A 26990-nucleotide genomic window follows, 5' to 3' on the forward strand; every position below is an offset into this window, starting at 1 on the left:
ATTAAGAATTAGAAACGCTTGATCGAATCTTAAAATATGTACCGGTACTAACTATAATCATTCTGATCGAAAAGAATCGTCATTAAATTATGCAAATTAATTAAAATTATGCAAGTACGATATGCATTTTAGAAAGATTAGTATCGAATTATTTCCTTTTGCCTATTCCTGTACGATGACGGAACAGCGTCGATTCGACGAAAATCAACCGTGAAAGTATCCATTTTGTTAGAAATTGTTTCTACTACTTCGATCGTACAATTCGCGAGTTATAATTATCTTGATGCCGTTGTACGGCGACGTATCGACGATAAATTTGAATTTACAACGACGTACATAGACCCTCGTTAGATTACTTCTTGGAAAAGAAAAAATTGAGGCCATTGAGAAAAACCGAAGACGCGTAAATCCTCCCGCTGTCTCGCGTTTTCTCGTTAAGCGTAACGACCGAAGAATAGCGAAAGGACGAGGCGTCCGTTTGTTCGATAAAGGGAGCGTAGGAGGAAGAGTTGGAGGAGGAGTGTGGAAGATTGAGGTGATATCTGAGCCTCCTTGCGTCTCCGAGAAGTAGAGTCGCGGCCAATCGGCAACTCGAGCTAAGAGGAGTCACGGCTCTCATTACGTTCGCGGTCTAAAGAAAAGAGCCTCCTTTTTCTTCACAGCCAGCTAGTTTTAACTGGCGTATACGTTGAAAACGCGCGTTGTTGATGATGCTGATGGTGGTGGTAGTCGAGGATAGTAGCTCGCGCGTACGCGAGGTAGGAGGACAGTCTTCACTTAAGGCAGACTGCCTGAAGAAGCAGTTCCGCCACCCCTTTCACCTCCTACTTGCCCCTTCTTCACAATGCAACGCCAGTGCAACGATATATACGGAGTTGCACGAAACGCCAGGGCTGCCATCTAGTCATCCAGCCAGCCCGCCAACCAGCTAGCAAACCAACAAGCAAGCAAGCAAGCCAGCCAGCCAGCCAGCCAGCCAGCCAGCCAGCCAGCCAGCCAGCCATCCAAGCAGCCAGCCTAACCATCCCCGCCGTCTGTCTAGACACCCTCCTACTCTACTGCACCCTCCGAACTCACACCCCTATACACCACTGCATCGCAGCTACCACCACCACAACCAGCATCGCTCGCTCCACACTTTCGATCCTTTGACACTGCACCGAGCATTTCTCCGAGTGTTGGTGCACCTTCCGTACGCAAGAGTGCATCGCCGAATGCACCTACGTGTACGATACCACCACGAATAGCAACGTACTCATCACGCTCGTCGTGCGAGCAGGAAGCAATGCGGGATAAAGGGAGAAAAAGAGAGGGTAAGAGAGAGAGAGAGAGAAAGAGAGAGAAAGAGACGATACACACACATCAGGCGTTGCCGCATCGCGCATCGTAAGTCGCACGTACGACTGGCATGGAAAGTGAGAGGATAGATGAGAAGGAGGACCCTTTCGTATCGTTGGTACGTATTGCACACAGCGAGTGCGAGCGAGACAGTCACCCTTTCTCGTCCTTTCTCGGTCTCACCAGACCACGCCTTCTCGACCTACCGTTGCAACGTTCCCTATACTCCCCCTTCGTACCTTCTCTTTGCTCCTCGATCCAACCTATACCCGACTTTCCTCTATCCTTCCCCCATGGGACTTCATTTCCGCAGCAAGTCGATGGAAATTTAGTGGATGCATTTTAACGCAGTCCATGATATCTACCTCTCGCGAAATTCTATCAAATTTATTGCACCGGTTTTTTTAAATAACAAGAAAGTTTCATCTTTAACGACTTAATTAGATTCCTACGAATTCCTAATAAACTTTCAAAGGATTTTCCGTAGGGATATATCTAATATAATAAACGTAGTATACTTTAAGATTCGCCGTAAAATAGAGCCGGGTCGACGAAGAGATTACTTTGCCCTTTTTTCTACGGCGAGTTGTCGCTTCATTCTCTGGAATCCTCTGTCCAAGATAGCTCTACCTTTCGTAAATCGTATACTTTGTTCGAAGACGAAAGGACGATGACGACGACGACGACGACGACGACGACGACGACGACGACAACAGCGACGACGACAACGACGACGATGATGACGACGACGACGACGACGACGATGGCGAGATTGGGGTTCGAAGAGACTGAAGCATAGGTGAATGTTGGGTAGGGTGCGAAGCGACAGACGCCTATTTGAAAACTGTCGCTAAGGGGTAGTAAGTCCGTAAGGGTGTAACTACTAGGAAGAAGGGTGCTGCGAGGGTAGAACGAACCTGGCTTCTAGCCTGTTAGGGCTGCATCATTATTGAAGGAACTTCTCCTTCGCCTTGTCATCTTGTGATCTCGATCTTTTCTTTCCCCTAGCTGTTGTATTGCAGTATGTATATGTATGTACGTACATACGACATATACTTAGACGATCCATAAATAATACTTGCGTGCCTTTGCAACTATAGAACGTACCCACGCATTTGAGATTTTCCTTCGAAAATCTAAGTTAGCTCGACGGTTTATTTTCTTTTGCATTACCTCTCCTTATTCATCTGCGAAATTCTCTCGACAATCTTACAAAATTCTCACTGTACTCCTACAATACCGTACATTATTAATTTTCTTTAGAAACCTAAGATAAATCAATGCTATGTGCATATGCAAGGGCAATACAAGAAGGAAACGCGATCTTCGAAAATGTCTTAAGTTCCGTATAATTTTCAACGCTTTCGACAGTTCGTAACATGCGCTACTCGAAGTAGCGTGACTTGATTTCGCAACTAACGGCGTGATTTTGATCATGACTAAGGAGAAGCAAGTTTCCTCGAGAATCATCGGAACTATGCCAAGTTTTGCTTCGAAAAGATTTTAACGCTTTTTAACGAAATAATTTCGTAATGTTTCAAGCAGATCGTTTATGAAAGGCAATGAATTGTAATGTAAGGTAACTTATGTTTTTACTTCGTTCGTTCTCACTTTCTATAACTCACTTTTCGTAGAAGGAAAATTTCTCCTCCTTAGATCTCTCTTTTTCACACTCTTTCTCGATCTCACGTTAACCGTTACCACACTATCACAATCTCTCTTGCACGTCCAGCATTTTTGTGAAAAGCATTTCGCTCTCGCCCTCAACGGTGCAATCGTCCAAATGCTGACGCAGCTGGAAAGCTCTGGAGATCGCTCGACTAAACCGCCAGGCTACCAAAAACTCACGGTTACGTAGCCACGTCTATTGCACTCGAAATCGAAAAGTTTCAAAATTAAGCCATCTCATTAACGATTCTTACGATCGCCATATATTTTTAATCCTAGATTTCACGAATATCTTTTATTTTTCTGCACGACAGGAGAAATTTTTTGAAAGAAGATAAAAAAAGAACAAGAAAAAATTATTTTGTTAAAAGAATGACGAAGGTACTTATCGAATAGAAAAAAAAAAAACTGAAATGGAAACGAAGCCACGAATGTAGGATATTTCGTTTTCTCGATAATAAACGAACTCGTTCGAGCAGTCATTTCCGACCGAATGCATTTTCGGCAGATAACTAGCATCATTTCAGAATCTACGTCGTTAATTTAGCACGAATGAAATGTTAAATTATGGTAATGAAACGATTTCGAAGACCTACGATGGTGTTAAATATCGGTAAGGACGGAAAACCAAAATTTCCATTCTCGCTGCTTGATGAATGGTGATTATGATACTTTCCGTTAACCATGAAATCCATTATAAACTTCTCGCGGCGTTATTCCATTTTAGCCTCGAAATGAAGATTATAATTGAAAGTAAGAAAAATGTGACCAATCGACCGAGTTGCGTCGAAGAAGATCGAACGAAGAGGGTAGAGAAATTAAATCGGAGAAGGGATGTAATTATTCACACGCAGGTTTAACATTTCTTTATCTAGATATCTACGTACGTAGATATATATTCGACGAAACAATGTTGCAAGGTTCCTATACGAAAAAGATCCTTTCTGTAGATGAAAGGAGCCAGTAACGAGGAGTAGTCTCGGGCGTGTTTTACGTAGCGAGTGCGCGATTCGGTGCGGTTCGGCGCGGTGGCTTTCAAATTACGCAGCCACTTAAATCTTGGAAATTTATTGCCCGAAGCGAATCACGTGAGGTTGTATCGATACGGTTAGTAGCTCGGCGTGTCGGCGTTTTAGTGGGTAGAGAGGAAGGAACGAGAGCCCACCACCGCACCGGCTATCGTTCGTCCGTTTAACGTTTACACCGTGAATTACCTAATCTACTTTATGGAGCGGCGCCGTGACCGGGACCGATAAGTGCGGCCCTCCCGACGCTAGATTTTCCTATGAGTTATAGCTAAGCGTGCGTAAAACGTTATCGCGACTATAATTAGAGCGTCGCTTTGCTCGAAGAGTAAATCAGTCGTAAATCAGTAGTTCCCTTCGTCTTTCCCTATCCTCTCCTTTCGTTGTTACCTTTTCTGAAGTTAGCGAGCAAAGAAGGAAAGGAGAGAAGAAGGAAGGAAGAAAAGAAAGAAGGAAGGAGGATGAAGGAAGGAAGGAAGGAAGGAAGGAAGGAAGGAAGGAAGGAAGGAAGGAAAGGTCCTTCAGAAGACCAAGACGCACTAGTAAACCTGGTAATTACGTTATCTCCCTCTAACGCGTCGTTAACAAATTACACCTTTTCCGTGTGATAAAAGCATTGAAATATTACTACGATACCAAATCGTCGCTTAAGTACTGCCTACTGGATAGCCACCGCTTTTACTTTGCGATTAACCGATCGAAATTATTACGGTTTTCATCGGCGAAAATAACAGCAAGCGTTCGTCAAGATAAAACAGGCTTTAGATCGATGATCTTACTTCCCTTTACCCCGAGAGAATTTCTTAAACTTTCCACGACTCACGCTATTTTTCGCGACGTATCAAGAAAAAGAAATTCTCTCTTTCCTCCTCCTCTTCTTCGTCTTCTTTTTCTTCTTTTTCTTCTTTTTTTCTGTTTCCTTTCTCTTCCTTTCTCCCTCTCTTTCTTGGAAAGCCCCGAGCGCCTAATCTCTAAGTGGCGTCATTTATCTGAAGAAACGACCTCGTAGGTACATACGCGGACGCGTGCAACGTCTTTCCGTTCTCCGACCATCTCTCTCTCTCTCTCTCTCTCTCTCTCTCTCTCTCTCTCTTTCCTTCTCTCTATTTCCCCCTTCTTCTTCTTCTTTCGAGATAGATTGTGTGAGTGAACGTGAAGAGGAACACGAACGTACACGAGACGAAGGTGAAGTGGATACCCAGTCTCGTCGACTTCGCGAGATCGCAGTTCCCGAGAGAATCTAAAAAAATATACGTTTCGTCTACGGGGTGTCCAAAATAAACGGACTAAAAACCATTAGGCTAACAAACTTTCGTTCTTCTTCCATCATCCTTTCGAAAGGTAAAAAAAAAGAAAAAATAAATAATGTTATAAGCGTTATCAAAAATCAATAATAATATGCTATTCTTCCGATACATCATGGACGATTCCATCTGTTACCGCAGACACGGAGAAAATCTACTTTTTTCCTGAAAAGTTATACCCATTTCTTACATTATAGCAAGTTAAAAGCTCTGTCGCTGCGAACATCTATCATCTTAAAAGGAATTTCTCTTGGAGGTATCGGGCCCTCGATTCCTCCCTTTTAAAAGTGCACAAGTGTAAAGAAAGGACGCATAGGGTAGTGGGGAAGGGGAGAAAAAGTGTAAAAAAAAAACGGATAAAAAAAGTGTTGGAAGAGGTGAAGAGGAAAGAAAGAAAAAGAAAAAAAAAAGAAGAAACAAGAGGATAGGTAAGGAACGAGAAGCCGATCCTAATGGCGGTAGCATCGTCCTGTCGCCCGAGAATCGTGTACGGCTCCTTGAACAGAAGGGCCCCTGTGGCCTTCCTGAAATCCTTAGTAGCGTACCGAAGGTGAGATGCCGAGGAAACCCGAGGCGTTATCCGAACGTTACCTAGCCACGGCTGGTGATCCAAAGTGAAACCTTATCCGTTTGCTCTCTTAAGAAATTCCCTTCTACCTCTCTCCATCTCTCGCGCTTCTGTTCCACATCGTAGTGCGGAAAGAAGAATAGCTTGCCACGACCATGGAACAACGAGAGAAAGAGAGTGCGAGTGAGAGAGAGAGAGAGAGAGAGAGAGAGAGAGAGAGAGAGAGAAAGGAGAGTATTTCTTGGACGATATCGTGCTACGTCTTAAGACTATGAAGGTGAGCGAGTTGCAGGAGGGAGTCTGCCAGATATTCACGCGTCATAAAGCAGCGGAACAGCCGCCTCGGCTTCGTACTTTTGCAGCCAGTGCGAATACCCATACCTTCCTTTTCTTTCCACCACCATCCTCCCAATCCTCTTATCCAAAGCATATCGTAATGGCCATTGGAAGAATACGAGAGAGTGAAAAATGTACTCTCTCTCTCTCTCTCTTTCTTTCTTTTTCTCTTTTTCTCTCTTCCTCTCTCTCTTTTTCATTTTTCAAACTAGAAGTCTATCGTGCTCGATTTACTCGCGACTTTCGCTTCCGGAAATTTTCTTATCCTACATCTGGTATAGGAGCTAGGGGATCCTACCGTGTAGGTTTGAGGAGAGTCGTCTGGAGTAAAAGGTAAACGGAATTTCTAGTAAACGAGGCTGCGTTTCTATTCGTAGTCGTACGTTGATATCTACCACTTCAGACGTGTTTCACGAACCAATCGGAATAAGTGATACGCAGTGGGGTCTTCCAGTAGATGAGTGTATGAAACTCTCTCGCCCTTTCCCCTATCCTTCTCCTCTTTCTCTTTCCCCTCCTAGCCACGATGCAGAGTCGACGCGACTCGTACGATCGACACCATCTGGGCATCGGGGCGGATGGGTACAGGTTATAGAGAGGAACACGTATGGGGTGTGCAAGCGAGCAAGGGAGTCCCGTGTTACCAGGTTGTTGTGGCGTGTTCCTACAACAGCCATCGCGTTATCAGATCGAAATCGCGTTCCCAAGGGGTCTGCTACATCACGAAAAGCCTACCTCCCACATACACTTTGGAACATTGGCTTCAGACGACGGTTCTCGTTTCTAAAGAAGATATAATAAACGAATCGCTTTTGTTGAAATTACTTCCAAAGGCGAACAGACGAGAAGAGAGATAAAGATAGAGAGAAAGAGAGTAATCGAAAGTGCTTTCAGAAACTCAAACTAATCGACATTTCGTTTCCAAGTTAGTAAGTACTTATCTATCTATCCACGTATCATAGAAAAATTACATCGAATGGGAAGATAGAGTCTCTACCAATACACGCGACAAACATGGATCAGGAGAAAAGGCAAATCCGAGAAGGATATTCGAGTTTCTTATTTCTTCGCGTTTGCTTTCATGAAATCTGTATTAGCGTATATTAAAGGTTTCTACGGAATATGATCGCTTTCAAAGCTTTGGAGCATTCGATGAAAGAACGATTGCACCGAAACATCTTCGATATTGCTAGCTTCCGTCAAAACATCAACTCTCGTGTAGGGTAGAAAAGGGTGAGAGAAACCGAACTGGAGACTTTTGCTCTTGCGCATAGAAACGTCCCGATACTCTGTGCCTTAGCGTTACCCTCCTACGAGAAGTTTGCCAAAGGCGATGTTATCGGATTTCGATCGTTCTCGGCAACCATTTACCGCCGTACGAAGGAAGAATGAACACAGCACGTTCCTTCGTACGTCGATCTTTCCTTCCTTCCTTCCTTCCTTCCTTCCTTCCTTCCTTCCTTCCTTTCTTCCCTTCTTTCCTTCCTTGAGCATATTGACTAGCCATCAAGTAGCTTTTCAAAAGCGGATTCGCCAGGTATGAGAGAGCATCGAATTTCCCTCAACGTAATGGACTGGACGACGTTGAGTCGCTACCGATGAACTGATTCGTTTGTTTCGCTCCTGACAATAGATCAAGGAAATTGTCGAATTGTCGAAGAAGAAGAATTCAACGACAAATGATAAAAAACGAGAGAGATAGTATAGTGGTAGAAAACTTCTCCTTGAATTGCAATGCGCAACGGAGAGTGAAGCAGTCGTTTTCATTAGTCGACAGAGCGTGCTCGGATAACGAAATATTACTACATCGAGAGGAAATCGATGCCAATTTTTGTGCCGCCGCGGGGATGACGCGAGTAAACCGGTTGGCTAGTCTGGCGGAGGAGATTGGGGTACAGGAGGCTAGTGCTACCGTTTCGTCTCGTTTGTAATTAGTATCCACTAGAAGTTCGCCGCGAAAAGTATTCGCGTGTGCGATCGATACGAACTCGTTTTTACCTATACATATATATATATATATATATATATATATATATATATATATATATATATATATACCGATGCTTACATGTATATCTGTATAGATACCTATAAATGTATATGTATCGTATGCATATCGATTATAGTTCGGCATGGACCATCGAACATTTTCCATCGGTCTCGCCAATCCGAGTATTGAATGATAAGGAAACATCTAATAACGCACAGAAAAACTCTAAATCTTATTTTTATCGACGATCAAAATAATGTCATTTTTACGTCTACTTTTTATTTCTTCCGTACTTCAGCATACATAATATAATTCGCAATAATATAACAGAATAAAATTCGCGATAATATAACGATTCTTTCTTATCGTCGATGTCACGAAAACTTAAGGCGTAAGGTACTCTCGCAACGAGAAAAGAGATTGGTCGGACGATCGTCCGCCGGAAGCCTGGCAGACACCCTGCTACGATCCCTCCTACACACTCTACCTTCTCTTTCCTCTACCCCGTCCTCGAAAATTAAAAGGGACGAAGGTACCGTCCGACGAAGGGTTGTAACGATCAACGCGGTAGGAAAGAACTGACGATGCGTCACGACTTTTGGGGAGAGTCAAACATGTCATTAAAATGTATTCTGCTTGCACCGTTATATATCTATAAATCTATATATCTGTATATATATATATTTTTTTTTGTAACGACAAGAAGTCACGTACATTCGCTGAATTATTAGAAATATTTATTTGGGTATATATTCATATTCGAATTGAAATAAATGCGATTATTTAAAGTGTTTGATAATGAAAATTGCGAGAATATATTTCAAAGAAAGAAAATCTTTTAAAGGAAAACAAATAAGTCGTCGTGCCGAATTCACAAAAATTATGATGCATGTTGAGAAACGTAAAACTCGAGGAAGCCGACGTCGATGGGAGAGTCGAGTCGCATGGAAATTAAAGTAGAAAAGATCCGTCCCCTTCGCTACTTCAACTACGGACTGCAGTTCTAGGTGAAAAGGCAAATACGATTGGTCGAGGCAAAGTGGGTGGATTTGATATCGACGACAATGACGACGAAGAGAACGAATCTGTGAGAGAGTTTCGTGTCAACAAGCTCTAATCTCGTCGTCGTTATAATCGAGACGAAATCGAATAGAATCTACTATTTTTTCTCTGATATCATTGGTGAATCATGTTTCAAACTTTTTTTCTCTACTCGACATTAATATACTATTTATACGAGATGATAAGTCATCGTGGACGTACGAGAAAACTTTTCGCATCAGCGAATTTTAACGATTATCCACAAAATGAACTTTTTTACGAGAAAATCTTGGCTTCCCTCGTTATTCTCGAAATTATACTGCGGATACTTCTGGATACTACTTTCTGTATGTAAACGCGTATTTGCAGAGAGTTTCTAGAATATTTATAAAACATGTATAACACATATCTTTATAATGAATTAGAATCGAAGTTATAAGAGTTCGAGGTTCGAGTAACGTCGGGAGAAAAGGGAACGTCTCGAGAAAAATTCTGACGGTCCTCTAGCGCGAGGTAGCGTCGTTCGTTGCTTCGACGAAAAGAGAAAGGGGAAAGGGAAGGGAAAGACGAAAAGAAAAAGCGACGGTATAATATGCACGGCGCGTCGGGTAGTCGCGTGTGTGAAAATGCGCTCGCGTATTCCCCAGGTATACGGGAATATGTGTGTAAGATTTTTTTCCCCTCTTGCCGGCATCGCGTACTTGATGTCGTCCAACTCCATCGTCGGCCCAGTGGATGTCAATGACTCGGATGACTTCGTGAATATTCGTCGTCAGTAACGGCGACGACGACGGTGTCGACGACGACGTCAACGTAGACGTAGATACACAGACGTATGCATACGGACGAACAGGCAGCGTCGCTAGAAAATCGATGATCACCCAGACACTCGGGCTCCTACTACAGGGGTGTCGACAATTTCATCGATTCCGAGTGTATTTGAACGAAACGAGGAAAACGCAAAAGGACAATTAACTCGTCTTTTTGAACCTCGTCAAGAATAATCGATCGAAGAATCAATGCCGATTGGACGAGAAAAAGAATTATAAATTTTTCTCCTTTTTTCTTTTCTTTTCTTTTCTTTTTTTTACGAGTCGAACGTGCACGCAGAACAAATTGAAATCTCTTCTACTTCTTTGGTTGTTATCTTTCGAGAAAGAAAAACGAATAAAAGATGAAAGCAATTATGAAGAAAAAGAAGAGACGACGAATTAGTTGACCACCTCGGCAATCTACTACCGTCTGCTTTCTGTTTCCTCCGCGTTCATTTTCTTCGTCAACCCTCTTCTTTTATTCCGTTGTCGACCAACACGAACGGACGTAGTTAACAAGTGCAAACCTTATACGCTGCAGGTACTACACGTGTACGTGCTAACTCACGTATGTAAATATATTTCGAGACGCTTTTCGATCTTTCTTTATATACTTTTATAAAACTTACCGAAACTGAGTGGATCAAATTTTCTATATTTCACAAATGCATCCATACGGGATACTCACCTGCAACAAAAGAAATGAACAAATATTTATTATTATAGTTAGCACCAAGCCGTATTGCAAACTTAGAATATTTCTTCTTTTATGTCCATCTACCAACACTCACGCACACACACACACACACACACACACACATACACACACACCAACACCAACACACGTGTATTTAAACGCGAAAGGAAGTAAAAACTGGGTAGTGTCGCACGGCAGCGTGCACATCCTCGTTTCCAGACTTTACGAGTCTTAAAAGGATAGGAGGGAAGGAGCGACGCGTTGGGACTTTTCTTTTAATTAATTTGGGAATTACTGCGAAAGGGAGGGCAAGAGTTTTGCTTCTCACTTCTCTCACTACTCTCTCTCTTTCTCTTTCTCACTTTCTCTCTCTTTCTCCCTTTCTCCTTCCTTCTTCCTGTTTCTCTCACCTTGTCTCTCGTCATTGGCTACTCTCTCCCATTGGGGCTTCCGCATTATGAACAACTTTTATAATTAAGCAATGAAGAAAACTTGGCTAGAAAATTCGTACCTACGTTACTTAAGACCCTTGGATATTCTACGTTATATACCTTACCTACAACGCTAGCCGTCTTAATTACGTAACTTCGTTTCAACGTTTGCACATGATTAAATTGTATTACGGGGCGACAAAATCGCGAGCAACTTATTATAACGTTGACTCGAAATTGTACCTTTTAAAATTTATGAATGCTTCTTTCTTTCGGGAGCATGAGCTCGTTTGACCCCAATTCGATCTCGTGCATTTTCAATCTTTTATGAGACGACACAGCACATGAAATAGCTTGCTGGAAATATACCGTTAAAAAGAAGTTTAAAATCATGGAAAAAAAAAACAAAAGTATTGCATCGTGTTTTGAGTTGGTATCGTAAAAGACACTTAAGGATTTGTCGACCGTATCAACTACCTCGTTGTATTATCAACGTGCGAGAGAGTTTTCTACCTTACGAATGCTTACGAAGGAAAATTTGACACATTTTAAAAGTTTTCCTTAAATGGAAGGGAACCTTCGCGACAGTACTCCAACAGCAATGTAGGAGTTTGTACCAGATAGAAAGTGTGTTATTGAGTTTCGTCCTATGGTTATTTCATAACTGACTTACGGTATAACTCAACGCGTTCATGCATACCTTATGGCCACGAACATATATTCCCTACTGTGTAAACACATCTCTTACGAAATACATCGTTCATCCCGAACTCTGGCAGGGTCCAGAAATACATATTTGCACTTAAGTACACCTATATATATTCGTGACTGTTTCCTTTTTTTCCTTTTCTTTTCTTTTCTTTAAAACAATATTCCAGTTTACTTTTCATATTCGTCAAAACATCTTTTAACGAGTAATGCACAGTGCAACTATACGAATTCTTGGAATATAATTGTTAATGGTATTGTAGCGTTGTTAAATCGAAATAGAACGAAGTAAATCTTTTAATTCGTTAACCGGTGCAATTTTCAATTCGATGAATGCGGATCTATGAAATTAATTTCGATCAAAAATAAAATGGGCAGGAAATTGTCTAAATTAATGAATCGCGGAACGAAGAATAATTTGTTTGTGGAAATATAATGTTTTCTTAATAGGAATAAAAAACAAATAATTCATCTTTTTTTATCACAAAAGAACTAAAAGTGAAATCTTCATGACGAGTTAATTTGCCATCCCTGGTTAATACTCTGCCGATGGTCCACAGTATGAAAATTGCATTATACATGATAATTATGCATCAGCTGATGATATTATGAAGCATGATTATGTTTCATTTTACATAAAATAATCACAACGATCTCAATGGAAAGTCCGATGTAGGCCACCGATGGCCCATGCGGCATTCAACGTGTTAACAGATTAAATATCCAGTTCTCGTTCGCTCATCAAACGGAGAAATTGTATGAACGTGAATAATCTGCGTTCAAAAGCGAGAAATTTTAAGAAACGTGTTCTCTTTTATATAAAAATAAAAAATGGCAAAATATTCTTTTCAGCATTAATATGCAACGAGATCGCTCTTTTTTATTCTGATTAACAAGTTTGATTATATTTTTCTTGTACTTTCGTACAAGGAAAAATGACTTTTCTAAATCGAGCGATCAAACCGCAGTTGTTCACGACAGTTAATTAAACGGAAATAGAGAACAACTTCTTCTCGGCGTTATAAGTCTATCAATTCACACGGAATATACAATACATATCTCTGTTTAACATCGGCTCGAAATTCGTTATCACTAGTGTATTTAATTGAAATGAACTTACCGCTGTATCCGTTTGACGTCCTCTCGCAACGAGATGTAATCTCTCTATGAAATTTTGTTCTTTTCGTGATCCTGGTATGTTTACATATATCTATATGTTTCTACGTAAGCCGTCTTTCTAGGAAATATAGAAAGTTCGGATTACCAAAGTGGACTATGTATGTTTCAAGGGTAACCTCGACAATATAGTTTGAACGTTACAAATGTTTGTGTATATCGGATTTTCCTACTAAGAAAAATGGCTCGCAAAAAGTATTGTATTAGAAGTAGAAAGGAAAAAAGGAAAACAGAGATTCGTGGAACGGCGCGATTGTTCGAACGGCATGAAAGAAAAAAGGTAAATTTTAGGAGAAATATTTATATACAATGATTCGTTCGTACACGAGCCGATTTCGATTTAAGGGAAAGAGAAGAGAGCAAAAGGGAGATAAAAAGAGGATGGGAGGAAGGGAGACGAAGTAAAATATATTTTGAGCGTAAAAATCTCTCAAGTAAGATACGGCTAACGAGCTCGTTTAAAACGCGCCAGTCCCCCTTGTTCAATTCAACAAAGTTTGCTTTACGGCCACTGCTACATTTCTCGTGCATTAACATTCGCATTACGATTTGCAAGTTCTTCGGCATGGTGGATCATATATTCATCTATACGGGAAAGGGGACACGTGTGATAATAAATAAAAATTTCATTAAAACTACGAGATGGAGTATAATAACAAAAAAAAAAGAACGAAAAAAGGGGTAAAAAAGAGAAGAGAAAGAGAGGAGGAACAAACGTGCAACGATGTCGTAAAAACAAAAACCGTATCGCAACGGCGCACAGACGGGATTAATTAAACGATGTTCTAATTCGAGAAGTAGCCCGGAAGCGGTGCTAATTAGTAATACGAGTTTCCACGGAATAAATTCTAACGAGAGACGAATGCCATCATATGGATAGAGATATAGCGACAAAGAGGGGGGTTAGAGGAAAGGTTGAAATTCGTCTTAAGGAGCGTTGATATCAAGGGACGATGTTAAAGCGAGAGTTATTGGCAAAGAAGAAAGATGGCGAGAGTATGAGAGCGAGGTATCATCTATCATCCGCCTGTTTACCGGTGAAACAGCCTGCAAATGCTATTCAATTTGCCCGATGGAAAGCCTTCCTTCCTTCCTTCCTTCCTTCCTCCAGCGTACACCGTGCGTTCTGCTTGGCGTCGACATTCCCTGACTACTAAGTTTCCTCGTCGCCACCCTCCACCTCCTTTCACTCCTTCTCCTACTCCTTTGAGCCCCGTACCTCGACACTGCTCTCCGAGAGGCAACGTGCCCTTTCAGATGCCCTTTACATCTCCTTCTCACCCGACCGGTTCCTTCCTTTTGTACTACTCTTTACCTCCGCCTTTCCTGACGTCGCATTTCCGCGCGCGTATTTGCCTTTCTCCTGAATTTTGCTGCCTATCTTCTGTTTCTAATGCGCTCTTGAAAAGTGCCTGGCCGTCTACATGGAGTCGATCTTAAAGCTCCGTCGTCGTCGTCGTCGTCGTTGTCGTCGTTGTCGTCGTCGTCGTCTCCGTGATGTCGTGACGTCGTCGTGACGTCGAGGAATGCGCTACAAGTAGGGGAGATTTCGATGAAGAAAAGAAAGGACTGGGGAGGGGAGAAGTTCCTTGCACGTGGGAGGAGCACAGAAACTCTCAAAGGGTATGGTACAGAGAAAGAAAAAAGAGAACGATTTCTGCTTTTCCACCCTTCTCTCTTTCTTTCCCTATCTACCTCGTCTAGCAAGGAGAAAAGCTTTCTCCCTCTTATTTCATCGGCTCGCGCTCGTGTGCCGTGCCCGGCGACAAGTATTTCGCGATGAATAGGTAGAACGACGTGAAATAGGATAGACGTCAGCGAGAATATGCCGGAGAGGAAAGTAGAGAAGAGTGCAGTAGAGAAGAGAAAAGGAAAAAGAAGGCGCAGCACAAGAGAAAGCGGAGTAATTGAGTCGTTGTAGGTGTCATGCTCGAATAGGTACGAACGAAAGAAAATTGTAAGAGACGTGGAAACTGTCAACTCAATCTCAGCTGGCCGCTCGAGACACGAGCAGTACGCTTGCGCGCTCCTACTTTTTCCCTAAATTAAAGTAAAGTAATACTCGACAATCTCCTTCTCCTTCTCCTTCTTCTTTTTCTTCTCTCTCTCTCTCTCTTTCTATTTAACTACACGAAGAAACGAGACAAATGCTCGATTAACGTCGCCCGTCGGTTTCTTTATCATTCAGAAGAGTAATCTTGCGTGTCCAATGAGCCACGTGGACCAACGATTTTCGAAGGAATTTCTATCTTGCTGGGTGACGGAGTGCGTCGGTTGGATCGCGAAGGACGAGTGAGATGGGGTTGAAAAGCGAGATCCATGGGGTCGGTGGTGTGTAGTAGTCGTCGATGGCGAGGAACTGGGAGGGTAATCCACGCATCATATCTCACCGCTGACAAGCATTCACGACCCCCTGGGTACCCATGAGCCCTCAATAGCGAACGACATCCACCACCACCGACGAGAGCTCCCTTCTCCTCCTCTTCTCCTGGACAACTCTCTCCTCGCTCGTCTTCGTCTCTCTCCTCACTGCCTCTCTTTCTACCTTTCTCCCTTTTCTCTCTCTTTCTCTTTCTCTCTCTCTCTCTCTCTCTCCCTTTTCCTCTTCCTCTCCCTCTTTTCCTTTTACAAGCTTTTCCCCAGATTTTGCTACGCGCGCTTCCATAGATTGCGAGCATCGAACCAAACGGAACATGCCAACGATGCGAACCGTCTTGTCACGAGATTGCTTCGCGTTAAAAATTAATCGAACCACCGTGAACGCGTTCGCGTTTTCTTTTATTTTTATCCCGTTCACTTGCTTCTCTTCCGTTTCGTACTTTTTTCTTTTTCCAACAACCGCACTAGCTAGCTAGCTAGTGTAGTATCTATCTAGGGTTCTCATAGTAACGCGGAAAACGTATATATTTTTTTTTGGTCTCTTCTCCCTCCTCCTCTCTTTCATTCAACGTCCTTCGACCCCTTCCCTCTTGTTTTTTTACATCGCGTCGGATTTTTTATCGCATCCATGCGGAAGGACGGAGGGCATCGTACGTTCGCGCCTACGTTCCTGAACGGATATCTCGCATTGTGCGTTCACGTCGCCAACGTTATATTCTCTATGGCAGCGAGCACTCACGCGCGAGAATATGTTGACAATCGGTCACTGAAAGCGAAAGAGAAAGAGAGATATGCAGCCGGTGCGAAAAAAGGGAGAAGGATTATAGGACGAACGGCAACGCAACAATGCCAGCTTTCCAGGAGCGTAGGATTAATACCAGCTGCCGTGAGTATTTTTGATAGGCGGCAATAAATCGTTAAGTATATATATAGCTTTTCGCAAAACGAAATAACGCATCGAAACAGTATTTTTGAGAATAATATTGATTCTTCGTTGCTTTAAAACATCGAATATGACATTTGTGCATATAATTCTTATGGGATGTTGGCCATTATCGCGACTGGGTAAAAATACTATCACGCACGTTCCCGAGCGTGGAATCACGTCGGTGAAAGGATATTATCACCAATAACGCGTAACGATATCCACTATCTCTTTCCTCCCTTTTTCTCTCTATCGCTCTCTTCCTCTTTCACATATACTTCCGGCACCTTCCTCTCTGATGATACGAGTCGCAACGAAAAATAAATTATACCCCGTTGCGTTGAACACCGAGAGCTTTTATCGTAAACAGCAGTTTCATGATAGAATAATTAAGGCTTCTACAATCGATATAAAAATCGAATGGCCATTAGGGAGAAGGAGAGAGAGAGAGAGAGAAAGAGAGAGGGATAGGAAGAGAGAGAAAGAGAGAAAGAGATGTCGCTTCGATGTCAGCGATATACTCCGGAATATATCACGTTAAAGGGTAATCTCATTGAAAATCGCATGGGTATATAATAGCATTAATTTAAGGTACGGCCAGGAGAGAGGGAAATTAATTCGTTGAGCGTCGCATTAATTTAAAAGCGTTCGCCCGGAACGATTTGTGTTGGCGGCGAATGACACTTCACGCCGAAAGCTGCCAAATTGAATGCTCTTTCAAAGTACAACGATTTTTCCTCCTCCCACGCCAACCTTCTCTTCCTCTTTCGCTTCCTACCATCAGATTGCAGTTAACTCACGTAATCAGTTTCGCGTATTTCTCTGGTCGAACGAACGTACGATTGGCCTGATAGCGTTCTATTACGCGAGTCCTGACCCAATAACCGCCATCAATGAAACTTTCTCTCTCTTTCTCATTCCCTCTCTCTCTCTCTCTCTCTCTCTTTTTCTCGTCCTACGAAAGTCTAGAGCAACCGTGTTAACGAGAACCCTTTGCTGTTCATCTCGCATTGTTGCGGTTAAATTATCGAACTGGCAAAAGGGGTCGTATTCGAACGATACCGGTTCCTCGCGACACGCCCTAATAAACATCGAGCCTGTGCTTTTCGCTGAATCTAGAGCGAGTTTTGCGCACGAAGAAACGCGATATATTGTGTTTCACAGTGCTGCGATACGTACACACATAGACCGACTGCGAAAGAGGCATTAAATGCGAGTTAGCGGACATGCAGTATAACCACTGCACGTAGGTATTAATATTGTCGTCTTAGCTTGATAAATAGTTTTGCTTAAAGTTAGCAGCAAGCTTCCAAGCCTCCGAGGGACATCATGGTCGTTGTTAACGATATCCGGCTTGCCTTGTGTCGAGGACAGAGGATCTACAGAGCACAGAATACGAGGCAGTACAGGATTTCACTGCTCTATTGTATATCTCGTTACATATATTTTGATCGTGCTTTTATAGCCAAATTCTCGTTTTTTAATCTAATAAAAATACAAATGATCGGTATAAAGTAACTTCTTATACTTTGTTCTAAGTCTTTTATCCCAACTATATAACGCGTTATACATATTAAAATACATCAATAAAGATCTAATCCCATTTTACCTTCCCATCGATTAGGGACATTCACAGAGCTTTCAAGATCCTTTAACGATCTCCTGATTTAAACAAATTAATGTAAGAACATTCGATAATTTCCATTAAATCGAATCCAGCTAATTTTAATAATACTTTTACGTGGGTGTTCTCGTAGGTATCTACGTGGTATGATTCTTTTCTCTCTTTCTCTCTCTCTCTGTTCTTTCCAGTATTCTCGCATTTATCGATAGATGTGGGAAGGCGAATTAAAACTACAACGATGGCTCTTAAATATCAATTAAAGCTCGACCGCTGCTAATTTTACCTTTATGATTCTACAGGCATTAGCGGTTCCTCTGTTTCTCGTTAAAACACAAGCGGTAACGATTCAAAATTACGCTTATCGTTTCATTACGTTGGATTCCTTGACGACGATATGAGCGCAACTAGTTCGTGGTTAGCAACGTGGATATCCTTAACCGACGCAGCAGATTCCGTAACCGTAATCCGGTCTTAGAGACAATTCAATTAGCCGATATGATCCAGAAGCGATGTGCGTGCACATACGTATACCGCGCCGCTTACACGGCCGATCCTAATCTCTGTCATGTACACGCTTCTCTCTATACGTCCGTATATGCACCGTTTAGTATGGTTTGCTGGTATGCCCGGACGGTGATTGTCCAGACGAAAGCAACATTTTCCTTAAAGCTATATAAACTTTACCAGGTTATCAAACTTCAACCAAGAAGAAGATTGTTTTCTTAAAACAACAATTACCATGGCGGATTTTTAAATCATTTAGAATGAGGTTACTGGTTGAAGCTAGACGGTTAAATCCTGTAAACTCTCTTCTCTCTCTCTCTCTCTCTCTCTCTCTCGCTCTTTCTCTTTCTCTCTCGACGTTATTTCATCGACCGTGACTCCTTCGCCTGCACTGATGAGCTTCGCAGTTTGACAACAACGACTCCTTCATTTCAATTTGCTTAATTAAAGTCTCGCGATCTTGGTTGCTTGTTATCCATACCTCTATTTCTCTCTTACTATCTGTCTCTTTTCTCTCTCTCTCTCTCTCTCTCTCTCTCTATCGGATAACTTGGGACAAAGAAAATAAACTGCTTCCTCGATGAGTTCTTCGTTACAGCAAATATTTGATGAGTATATTTTTTTGTCCCAGGAATATCCAAATCCCTAGCGTATACTTACATTCCATTCATACTACTACTCTATTAAACCGTTTTCGAGCAATAAATATCGTTCAGCAACGTTGGAATCGCACGATCGATTCGTCGAAATGAAATCGACGAATCCGTGGTGCCAAGTTACAGGCACGTTCCGTCAATCGATAAAGTCTTAAGGCGCAATCACAGTGGTGGTAATCCTCGCGCTTGGAAATCGAGTAAATCTCATGGCACGTCTCGCACATGTCGTCTTGTCTTCGTTGACGTACTCCCGGATCACGCTTATAAAATAGGTCGTCGGAATTTTCGAGAAAGAAAGAGATGAAGAGAAATAGAAAGAGAAAGAAACAGTTGCAGCAAGTGCTACTTTTTCACGATTGAAAAGTCGGTCGCGGCTGACAGAACTGCCGTTACGCCATCGGCCGATTCCGATCGATCGTATAATCCATAAATCATTATCCCGTTCGATGGGACGCATTGCCACGCACGCATAAGCCCATAGAATTTTACTCGAAAATTCCGCCAACGTGGTAAGTGATCGCGACAGGGTGCCTCTTCCAGCCGGCGACATAAATCATTGCATCGAAAAAAGAGAAAATATAGCTCGGTGGTGGGCAGCAGGTCCTGGGTCACATATATGTGCATTCGGATAGAGCCCGGGTACGTACGAGGGCAAAAGACAAATATAGAAAGTGCTGCGCGGGCGCGTTGTTGTACGAGAGAGAAAGAGACAGAGAGAGAGAGAGTGAGAGAGAGAGACAGACAGACAGAACTTGTAAAGGACGCTATACGCATCGCAGGCCGCGTGGCAACTCACTGATTTTTAAACAAACGTCTGAACGAACGAACAAGTAGTTTCATTGATTTATCCAACGTCATTCGATTTTGTTCTCTTTCCTATCCTCTCTAACTTCTTCTCTGCAAGAACGCACTTTCTTTTTTTGTTATTGCTTTATTGATTTATTTCTTTGTTTCTAAGCGAAAACCAATATAATTATATGGTAATAATCACAATTCGTAAGATAGACTGATAGTACGATTAGGCATGACTAGTTTTCAATGTCCGGAACTCCCCGACAATTTTTCACTGCCCGACGTGACAATGTATTTTTCGCAACCTTCCTCCATCTTCGCTTCGTGCGACGAAACTTTGTCGTCTGGTTTCCTCCCTATACTCGTCATTCAATCAAGTGAAAGAAAGAGGGAGGCTACTGTCCAATCCTATAATGTTTTCATTATTTACTGTATTATAGTACAAGCTAATGGAAATCGAGCGAATGGAATGGTATTATTCTATCGATCGACGATATTATCTAGCGTGATTTAACGAGCTGCACCAAGAAAAAAGTCAACATTTGCATCGTTTCGTTAGTTTTAATGGAGAACTGTGTTCTTATATGCGAGAGTAGATAATTAGATATTTGTACGATGACATTAAATAAACACATTTATCTATCTGCAAAGGTAAAAGTAACATTTTTACAGGAAATCGGATATAATCGTTATCAAGTCTATATATCTAACAAATCATAGTGGAGAGATGCGATAGAGATAATTTTTGGTCGATTTAACGAGATACGAAGGACTCGACAAGAGGCAATTTCGTCGAAGCTTTATAGAGTCGAGCAAGTTGACGCGATGGAAGAGATGGCACTTAATGAAATTTCCTTGGTCGATAACGCGGACACGTCGTGTCGTGAAAGCAATATCACGGACCACCAGCGGTAATGGAGAGAACGATCGAATGAAAAATCGTTGGAGAGAGTAAGAAGTGAGGAAAAAGTGAAAAGTAGAATCGTCACTTTTACATATGATGGAAAGAGATGCATGAAAAAAGATAGAAAATGATACAGAGAGAGAGAGAGAGAGAGAGAGAGAGAGAGAGAGAGAGAGAGAGCAGAGTATCGCCATATAAACTTCTTTCATCAGAAGGATGGAATTTTAGTTCCTCTACGGTTGGTTTTCATTGCGAAATAAGCCGCTTCGCGCACCTAGCATAGATGGCCGAAGGAAAGAGAGAAGGGTAGCGCTTACTTGCCGACGGATAGAGAGTATACCATCCGCCTACCAAAGGATTAGGGAAATCGGGTTGGCACGGGTGTAGCAGGGGGTGAAGGAGAGAAGGGCAAGGGGTAAAAGGCGATGGAAACTGCGACGTAGTAGTCGAGGTTTCGTCGGCGAAATCTTCGTCGATGCACCGAGAGCTTCTGTTTACCTCCTTTCGGGAGAGAAGGAGAGATAGCGATGCGGATAGGCTTTCGTATGTAACCGCATTTCTCCTACGCTAGCTAGTAGTAATGGTGGTAGTGGTAGTGACGGTATTACCGCTACCATGGTGCTTCCTAACTGTACGTCGTATTCTCTCTCTCTTTCTCTCTCCCTTCCTCAAAGAACACCGACTCGCATCTCCAACAGATTCGCGTTTGCTACGGATGAGGAGGAACATCTTGTTGCAGGGCTTCTTCATGTCTGGATACTTACGGCGAATAATCCGCTGGAACTTTGCAACGTATTTTACTTTATCCGCAGATGATTAATAAAAGAATCTTGAAACAATCGATTCGGATTTGTCGCAAATCTTTGTCGTAAAAAAATTTAATCCACAGATTACTGAATTAATTTTTATAAATGCGCATTGTTTCTGTTTCATTTGTAAGACGTTATCGTATCGATAGCTGTTGGAATCAGACTGGGACAAAAAGGATCACAAAAATTAACATTAATGAAAGGAGAAAGAGAATAAGCGAGTCGTTCTCGGAAATATCCCATTAGTTCTGGCTCGCTGTTCAATGCCCTGAAATTTTGGAATACACTGGAGGATCCAGAAGGGTTCCTCCATCGAACGCGATTCGCCATTCTCCTTCATCAAGCGTCAGTCTCATAAGCACCCGACCGCAGCGATCCTCGTTTCCAAGATTCTCTCTCAAGCCGTCAGAGAAGCGTTGGGACAATGTAGAGAATAGTAAAGGAAGGAGTAGGAGGATGAGGAAGAGATGAAGGTGGAGATAGAAACGCGAGAGAAAATGGGCAAACGGAAGGTACGTTAAAGGTCGAAGGGATGGGACTATCTAAGTGGCCTGCTTAATTAATACGAAACAATCAACGTTTGGTAAGCCGATTTCTTCGCTCGTTTTCCTTCAGGTACCACCCATTACTTTATGCTTGAAAATGCCGAATCCTCCTTCTCTTACTCTTTCCGCATGATATCTCGTATCTTTGCCCTTTATATATCTTGCTGCATTTTCTACTCACTCTTTCTCTATTTCTCTTACTTACAGAAAGGAAGATCCCTCGCTAATTAATGCACATTCGAATGTATTATAAAGCGATGCTCTTTAATAGCGAAGGATCCAACGTGGATCTTTTTAAAATTTACAGATAATATCGAAATAAATAAATAAATAAATATATACATACATACATATATATATATATGTATATATACACACGCTTAGCCCATTGTCACGGAGAAAAATTATTTTCTCTGCAAATCCGACGCATCGTCAAAGACCCTTTGAAGTTGCTGAGAGCTAGAAAAAAAACACAAAAATAAAGTCGAGAAACTGGCTAGTAGAAAAGGTTCGACCGAATCCATTTACGTGGACGATAATTATCGTATTGCGATAAAAAAGCTTCAGCTAACCTTGTCCTCCAGCTTTGGCGTTTATCGCTTAAAAAGGACAGTCGCCTAAAGAACAGGAAAAATAAAAGGTCTGGCTGGAAGTAATATGGGATTTTGTACGACAAGCGTACGCTCGTCAAAGTATTGTCGGAATATAAAATAAACGTGGCTTATTACGAGAGCACGGGATTTGCGTTCTTACTTTTATGATTAAAGCGCGATTTAATTCGCAAATGACATAGAATGTGTACGACGTCGAGCGTAAATATAAAGACGGATTGGAGAGAGGGCAAATGTACGTAGACAAAGGTGAATTTTCAATGGAACGAAACGAAGAAAACAGTAGTATTCTGTCTCGCTTTAGTCGGGAGGAAGAAAGAAACGTACATATTGTACCGTGTTTCTTTCCTTTCTACAAGTTGACGATACAAAGAAAAAATAAAAACAGAAAAAAAATTGAATGAAAGCTTCTAGAGAGGAAAGAGAAGTATGCAACGAAATACTCGGAAGTTTATTTCTTACATTTCGAGAGTCCTTGAGAATTTTTTATTCTTAATTTTCAACTCCCGTCGTTCTCTCGTTATTCGGTACTTTATTTCTTTTTATTTTTCATTCTCACAATGCTTTCTTTCTCTTTCTCTCTCTCTTGTCTTTTTACCATGCCACTACTTTTGCAATCTAAGAAACGTTTGTTGGATTGCTGGAAGAAGTAAAATCCTTCGAAGGGATTATGCGCTATATTAATCGAAACGAATAAAGCACTGATACTTTTTCAACTGTCAGTAAGCAAGTAGCCGCGAAACGAGTAATTTAAAAACGTCCAGGATGCTTAACGGTCCACTTTCCACAGACTGGGCTGAACACGCGTCGAAAATTTTTCAAGCGAATTGCATTAGGAGATTTGTCTCTTACGAGGATCTCGATTTAATCTGTCTCAGGCTTTAAATCCTGTTCTTTCTTTCTCTCTCTCTCTCTTTCACTCTCTTTCTCACTCATTCACTCATTCACTCACTCACTCACTCACTCACTCATTCACTCACTCACTTACTCACTCATTCTCAAACTCTCTCTATTTGTGGTAAATACACAAGTAATTACGTACTTACGATTATAGATAATTTTTCCACTTCTGAATTTACTTTGAATAATCCTCTTCTTTTTCAAACCTCTAGCACAACCTCATAACTCTTTCGGTTCGATATCTTAAGATATTAAAACAGGATTCTAATTTGATATTTTTCACTAACGATATTTATTCTTCGAGTGCTCGTTCTCAACTGTCCTTCGCGTCTCTCATAATTTTAATCGAAAGGACGACAAGAGGTAGGGGAAGTAACAACCTTTAGATTTCATTCATGGTCATTGGTATACAACTGTTGGGATAAATAATATTTACGTGTTCTTTCCGATTACGTGTTCTCTCGGATAACAACAATTCTATACACACTCGTATGTTTTGTTTACTATTAGTCGGCAACGCGTAATAAACAGAAAATACAGCGGAGTATGATCTCATTTAATAAACAAAAAATTTGTATTGTATCGTCTCGTATTATTACGCATCGTAGTCAATCACGGAAATTCCTCTCTCCTATCAGTCGCAATTAGAGGAGAGAAGAGACAAGACGCCGAAAAGTGATAAACGATATTCTGCACACGGTATCTTACCTTCGTAGGAAAGCTAGGCAATACTAGAGAAGGTACGTTAGAAATTTAGGACGTTAATCAACGTAAATTCCATCGATACAAGTTTCACGACACCAACCTATACTTGGACTCTTCTGTTAGATAGAAGGTAGAAGAGGATGGGAAAGGAAGAGAGAGAGAGAGAGAGAGAGAGAGAGAGAGAGAGAGAGAGAGAGTTCTCACCATAATTACGAAGCGTTTTGCCTGCCCATTAAACTAATGCTCAATAAGGTGACTGCCGAAGCCAGAATGCAAGGGGCTGTTCGCGTTCGCTTGCTTGTCATGATCTACCGTCAGTACATTATTATCGTTTCCAGCAAAGCGATGCCTTAATCAAGACCCTCGGAAGTACTTGCCAGACAGCCACGGAAACTCTACGGAATCGTGCTAAAAATTCTTCGCAGTAAGTAATTAGATATTCTAACTTATCACAAAAGTTTACGTCGTGCGGTTTCTTTTCGAAACGTTTATTCCCTCGTTTCTCGAAATTCCGTTTATTACTTCATTACTTTCGTTACTTTTATTTGCGTTCATTATCTCGATATCGATGAATCATATATATATATATATATATATATATATATATATATATATATATATATATAATTAACCAGCACATTAGAGGAAAAGATTTTAGAGCATTGTAATTGAAACCAGTTTCACACGCTTCATCTTTAGTAATGGACATTTTGAACTGAATGAGCTGGCCACAAATACTCTCGACGATTTCATAATACACCTGGCGGAATATTCGAAGGTAATACGACATACAAGCGTTGTACGTCGAAGTTCGAGTTCCTCTTGCGCGAACCTGGTTACAGGTTAATCGTCCGTTAAGAGACTTTGACCAACGCGCACAGTGCAAACTATCCTGCCAGACAAGAAGTTAGTAATTACCAATTATCTGCTACCGAAGGTAGTAATTGAACGGGCTAAAGGTAGAACCAGATTTCAGACGTTATTACCTCTCGCTTAACGAGTTGAAGCTTATACGTTTATTAAAATAGAAGCCACGATATAATGAATTATAATACGAATAAACAGTCTATCAAAGAAAACTTTCTTTGAAAATTGGGAAGATTAGATGTAAGTTAATTTAGTCATTCGATATCCGGGCGTAAATCCTTGTAGAATCGCGTGATATTAGCGTGCGAAGCATCATGTTGTTTTCGCACGTGGATTACGCGTATAATCGGTGTTATTTTCCTAGCTAGAAATCCGGTCGGTTTAATTCGCCCCAGGTAACGCCGGTTTTCGAATCTAGGATCTACGGTTTGAGAGAGACAGAGAGAGAGATAGAGAGAAACGCTTACAAGTCAGAGAGAGGCAGAGAGAGAGAGAGAGATTGCGATCTGTATTTGCACACGTCGGTACGTACGTATCGAGGAAGCCATGCCACCACCCTTCAGTTGTATGTTCCCTCCTTCTTTCTCTCCCTCTCTCTCTCCCTCTCTCATGCTTTGCTCTTTGTTTAAGTGAGAGTATTATTGCTGCGGAAATTGGTGTCTGACGCAAGGGCCCACTGTTGATTCTCCTTGAACATCGAGCGAAGGTCCATACCGTCGAAAGGTGAGAACGCACGTTGCACCCTTTGTCGATGGTTTACTTTACCGATCCTATCGAACTGTGTTTCTTCCGTACCTCGATTGGCATGCTGCTCAATGTATATATAGAAAGTTCTCTACCGAAGATAGATCCAATTCGATACAAAGTTCGAATTAATTAATCTAGCTTGAATTTCTATTGCTTGATAACTGTTAAAGGCAATAGGATTAAATGGTTTTGAAAGTGATTAAAATGTCTATGGAATGTATGTGTATATTTACATATATATATATATATATATATATATATATATATATATCGTTTTATCTCTTATTTTTCTTTCATTAAATGATGAACAATGTAAATGATTGTCTTTGTCTAGTTGGTGAAACAGAGACAGGTACTCGTTAAAGCTTCTTAAAGACGATGCATCAGAGATACTCCTGATGTAGTTAAGAAACGACAAACTTTGGAAATCTTTAAAAGATATTATGCCAAGAAACTTTGATGCAAAGTCTCGTTAAAGGATATAGTATAGTATAGTTTGAGAAACGTGAACGATGCCACTAAATCGCAAATCTTTGTGTAGAAACGTGCCTGCGAGCGAGTTAACTCGTTATCCATTAAATTGAAATAATACTCGAAACGACGGACAATTGCAAGCTACGCTTTCGTATAAATCTATAATAGTTGGTATGATTTTGCGTTGGAAAATGAGTATTTTTAATTAAAATCGATTATACATTTTTTTCTAATCTATATTATATTTTCGACTATCTTTTCTTTTCGTTTCTTTTTTCTTTTACTTATTTTTGAGTACCTTAGCGATCTTAAAACGAATGATAGCGCAAAATCGTGTCTCGTTTCTCACTACGGTGAGTTTAATTCTGTAAAAATACTGCCGAAGAATAACGTACCGCACGGAGAGCCGCATCGAAAAAAACAATATCAGATTAACGTGCGAGATGGAATACAT

The 26990-nt window shown here is 41.3% G+C and overlaps 1 long non-coding RNA gene across 6 annotated transcripts in view; it reads right to left on the reverse strand.

The window, feature by feature from the left end:
• The window catches only part of LOC127066381 (uncharacterized), a 576444-nt gene that overhangs the window by 382101 nt on the left and 167353 nt on the right, over window positions 1–26990 (reverse strand). Inside the window, exon 3 of one of the 6 annotated variants that reach the window (XR_007782371.1) lies at window positions 9994–10770. The exons of the other annotated variants lie outside the window; for them this stretch is intronic. This is a non-coding gene — a long non-coding RNA (uncharacterized LOC127066381). Of the gene's footprint in view, window positions 1–9993; window positions 10771–26990 lie in introns of those variants that run through there. 6 annotated transcript variants of the gene reach the window in all.

The sequence above is a fragment of the Vespula vulgaris genome, chromosome 9 (genome assembly GCF_905475345.1).
Source record: "Vespula vulgaris chromosome 9, iyVesVulg1.1, whole genome shotgun sequence".
NCBI lineage: Eukaryota > Metazoa > Arthropoda > Insecta > Hymenoptera > Vespidae > Vespula > Vespula vulgaris.